This window comes from Pieris napi, chromosome 17 (assembly GCF_905475465.1).
Source record: "Pieris napi chromosome 17, ilPieNapi1.2, whole genome shotgun sequence".
NCBI classification, from domain to species: domain Eukaryota; kingdom Metazoa; phylum Arthropoda; class Insecta; order Lepidoptera; family Pieridae; genus Pieris; species Pieris napi.
In genome coordinates, this window is record NC_062250.1 from 7,543,681 (window position 1) to 7,549,219 (window position 5,539).

A 5,539-nucleotide genomic window follows, 5' to 3' on the forward strand; every position below is an offset into this window, starting at 1 on the left:
TCATAAGAAACCACACGAAGATTGAAGACGTAATAACGAGGATACGAAGATTGAAATGGAAATGGGCTGGTCACATAATAAGAGGTATAGAAAAGTGGAACAAAAAGATCATATATTTGTACCCAAGAAATAAGAAAAGAAAACGATGTAGACAGTTTCGAAGGTGGGAAGACGAAATAAAATCCGTAACTGGGAAAATTTGGAGCAGGAAAGCTCAGAACAGAGCAGAGTGGAAAGAAATGGAGGAGGCCTTTGCCAAAGTTGGGCAAACAGATGGGTTGTCTGTGTCACCGACTCACTAGTGATAATAGTTTAAGTTTAAAATTATGTAAAAATTTATATCTGAATAAAGGCTTTTATTATTATTATTATTATTATATTGGAGAGAACGCCTCTCGGGGGGTGCTATTTGCCGCGTTTGAAACAGTTGTCAATTTTTATTTCTTAAAACACTTTTAAATTATAATTCTCACAATACCCATATGCAAACACACATATAACTGTAAAGGGTAATGTATAACTGTATAGAATTATAATGCTTATTCTTCTACATTATTTTCTTGATGATCAAATTCAAAGCAGTGTTGACTTAGTGCGCGAACTTCATCCCCGAGGTCGTAGTTTCGATCCCCAGCTGTGCACCAGTGGACTTTCTGTCTATGTGCGCATTGATCACTTGCTCGTACGGTGAAAGAAAACATCGAGAGGAAACCAGCATTCCTTAGTCAAACAACTTGTACAAAGTCGACGGCTTGTGTCACACACAGAAGTCTGATCACATTCTTGTGACAGACCTAAACGTAGAAGTTTTTAGTCTATTATTAATATTTTTTTTTTGTATTATTGAGATTAAGGTATATATATATGTATATATATGTTTTATATAACATTTGGTTCTGCACTTCTCGCACGCATCATGTTTCTTTTTTTTTAGTTTTTCTCTTTAACTAGGGTTGCCTGGAAGAGATCGCTTATTAGCAATAAGGCCGCCCGTTGCATCCCTTATTTTATTTTGCAACGAAGTGTAAATAAATAAACAGTTTTAGCAAAGACTAGGTAATAATTAAATTCCATTTTATTAGAATTAGATTCTGCAATAATATGTAAGTATTTTTATTTGAAGAATATTTGCTAATATTACATATAAATAAATATTTTCCTTGACGGTCACTTATCGATACGAATTAATATCATTCGCCCTCAAACTTATGTAAACACATAAAAAGCCCATTACACTCACTATGACGCTTTTAATGTATAATAAATAATACCATAAATAACATATTGGCTACTTCGGGTAAACATTTTGATATATTTTGTTAATATTTTTTATCCGAATGTTATCCTAAGTGGCTTAAGCTTATGAAAAGTGTACCGTCAGCAGTATAGGTAAATTTGAATTGTGGTAATAATTTTGTCTCTAAATATTTTTTGTCTTTTATTGATATATCACTGTGAAATATGAGTGGTGCGCCGTGGTTATCACGAAATGCTGAAGTCCATAAATATTTGGGAATTGCCACTGTCGAGGAACACATTAAAAGATCAACCGAACAATACAAAAGGCAATACAGCCACACGTCAACCTCCTAGCTTCGGGCCTCTTGGAAACGACGTACTGTGTGTATCGCTTGAGAAGGGCGAAACGTCTGATAGTTTGCGAATTACGGAGGGAAATAAAAAAATATTGGATTTGCGTTCCCTCATTGCCATCATTTCATAAAATCTAACCCATGAGGCTGATTGCATATGGTTAAAATTATAAGTATGTAATTGAAATGTGGGTGAGTTTTAGAACGTGTATAATAAAACACGTTTTAATTCACTAATGATTTTTTTAACATTAAAATAGGTATTCTTATGATAAAAAAACCTTATTGCTTTACTATCGTGATACAATAGCTTTAAGCTACTGGACTTGGCGTACACTTATTTAATCCATAGTTGCTGACAGTATTAATCTGTTTTGAAAATACACTGCAGGATTTTCCTCCCGACGTCAACATATTGTATCTATGATTAACCTTGCTGTACGTGGTTATTAATTCTGGAATTTGGAATTTAACCCAACAATCAAGGCTTACAACTCACGATAGACAAAGTAATTAACAGACCTTATTGTCACATCTTGAGCAGTGTTGGCCTACTGGCTTCAGCGTGCGACTCTCATACCTGAGGTCGTAGGTTCGATCCCCGGCTGTGCACCAATAGACTTTCTTTATATGTGCGCTTTTAACATTTGCTCGAACGGTGAAGGAAAACATCGTGAGGAAACCGACATGTCATAGACCCAAAAAGTCGACGGCGTGTGCCAGGCACTGGAGGCTGATCACCTACTTGCCTATTAGATTTAAAAATGATCATGAAACAGATTCAGAAATCTGAGTCAACACCTAAAGAGGTTGTAGCGATTTATTTAGCACTGATTTATTTTTTATTGTCACATCAATACTCGTATATACATTCAGGTAATGCCTTTTAGCCTCATATTTCTGTTTATTAGATTTCTCTCTACTAGTAGGTACATAATCAGTCATGAACTTATTCGTACTTTATAATATTGATATATAAATATTATAAAGTACATATTATATTACGTCCAATAGAATTGCTTGTGTATTCTCACTGAATACTGTGTACACGCTAAGAATACAATAAATCCAATATTGAAGGCTCCCTGCCCACTCTTGTCATAGGGTTTGAGCAAACCTTCGCTTCTCTTACCCTTTAATCCCCCGTTGTGATAGCTCGATTAGCATTTTGTTAAATGGAAGGCTAAATCGATAGCTAATATGATCGTGTCCGATATCCCGAATATTCATGAGAAACCGCAGAGCAAACGGGAGCAAGTTACTCGATATAAATTGCGATTGAAACTCCCACCGGTGAACAATCGTTTGTGATTACTTCGCTTTTTCAGTTAACGATAGATTCGTGCCGAGCTCATTCTAATTACGTTTAGGAGTTTATATAAACATGATAGTAGTAAATAGGGATTACAATAATGATTTTTTACATACAAATTTCACAGGACCCTTATAGTATATGATATTTTTTATAATATCACAGATTTCTGTATCTGTTTAGTGATCATTTGATCTTTTAATAGGCAATCTGCCTTCTATGCATGGCACGCTATCTACTTTTCGGGTCTAAAGTATGTCGGTTTCTTCTCGATGCTTTTCTTCACGAGCGTGTGTTAGATGTGCACTGGTGCACATATACAGAAAGTCCATTGGTGCACGCCGGGGATTGAATCTAGGACATCAGGATTGAGAGCCGCACGCTGAAGCCACTAGGTCAACATTCAATCTTTCAATGCCGAATATTCTGTTACCTATATAAAATAAATAATGTTTGTATTTTAAGAGAAATATAATTAAATTAAAATTCATTTAAAGTGGATTTATTCAAAACAAAATGCTGAAATCGTTAACTCTAGGTACTTAAACGCTTAGAATCGGACCCTTACTAACCTCGTTACTCAAGCGTGTAATCTTCAACGCTAAGTTCGAATTACTTGCATCAAAGGATTTTTTATACAGTGTAAGAAAATATTGTGAGGAAACTAAATCAAAGCATCGACGACGAAGCACAGAGATCACTTGAGCCGGAATTACTTACATTATAAAATTATAAAATTAGTTGCATGATACTAATTTCCCCAAAAAATCACGCAGGGTACGAAACTCAGTTGCATTCACGAAATTAATGCATGCATTAAGAAAATATTAAATTACACGTTAAAACTATTGGTAAAACTAATGTCACGAAAGTAATTTCATGTTCATTTCAAGTTCGTAATGTTATTCCGGCTTTAATTTCCTAAAGAAAGACGACGCAAAAATGTAACCGCCGTACACCCCTTTAAGCTGTCCATACATTGTACTTCATACACATTAATGCATTTAGCATTCAAAACAAACGGAAAAAATCACTAATCCTCTGGAGTTCATCCATGCTATGAAATACGCCAACATTAAATGTAAAACACATGATAAACAACCACACCGTATCAAATGACATGATATTCGTTTAAATCTCACTTAAACGAAACGCGATAGTATTCGCAAGAAATAGTTCTCGCAAAATCCTCGTGATAAATACGGGTCCGGACGTTGACGGATAGAAGCGGGACTCAGTTGGGACCCCGCTCAGATTCCGCCAAAATATTGTCTTGTTCTCAAATTAAGACACTAGTTTGTGATGTTACCGTTTACTTTATGGGCACAATCTTTTTTGACAGCTACGAAAGTATCGTGTTCAAGGCAAAATCTGGAAATGTTTCCGCCGTTCTCTATTACCGTAGGTACCGATTAAGAAACTCACAAAAAATCTTTCAATTATAGACGATTTTCTTAGTTCCTTAGTTAAGATAGTTCATAAGAGAATAAAGTTATTTGGCATTATATATTTTTCAATATTAATTTTACGGATTTCACTGAATTGTCTCATAACTGAATGAACTAACTAACATGATGACGTAGTATAACAGGGTTCTTTGAAAGATGTAATTAGATTATTATATATCTAATATATAAAATTCTCGTGTCACAGTTTTCGTTGCCATACTCCTCCGAAACGGCTTGACCGATTTTGATGAAATTTTTTGTGCTTATCCGGTATCTATGAGAATCGGCCAACATCTATTTTTTATCCCCCTAAATGTTAGGGGTAGTCCACCCCTAAATTTTTATTTTTTATTTTTTGGACAAAATTTTTAATTTCTATTTTTTATGATACAGCATTAAAAAATACATTCAACCCCTAACTTTCCCCCCTCTACAATCAACCCCTATTTTTTTATTATAAATGATATACATGGCATGACGACGTTTGCCCGGTCAGCTAGTATTAATATATTTTAAGGAATTTCAAGTCAATGGCCAAGATGCATGTATACAAGTATATGCATACAAGCATCGGTAACGCTATCAATACAAATTGTACAATACTAATTATCCCTTGAGAGTTAATGAGAACGAAAAGTTAGTTACATTAATGAGAGTAATAAATTCGATAGGCGAACTTCTTTTCCGTTTACGTGACTGGCGGGGATACGTAATCGTGACCTTTGACCCTCATTGGGAATTAACAGGGTCGGGTGCACTGAAAATAAGCTCAGGGAGATTAACTGTTATAGGTATGGAGTAAAGACCACTTTGATTTGATACTCGGATGTATCGAAACGTGGCAAACGATTCGTACATCGTTACATAATACATATCCAATGCTCGTTAGGGATGCATGTTTGTAATCTACCACAAAAGAGCAAGCGATCGGAGGAATGCGTCAGACTGTATTGGAAGCAAGTGATGATTTACGTAATCCGTCGTTCCACAACTGAGCGTTTTTCAAGGCAGTTTTTACCGCGCACCACCTCTTTGTGGAACCAGCTGCCCACTGAAGTATTTCCGAACCAATTCGACTTAGGGTCTTTCAAGAAAAGAGCGTACCAATTCTTAAAAGGCTGGCAACGCACTTGCGAGCCCTCTGGCATTGAAAGTGTCCATCCATGGCGGCGGTCATGGCGGCGGTA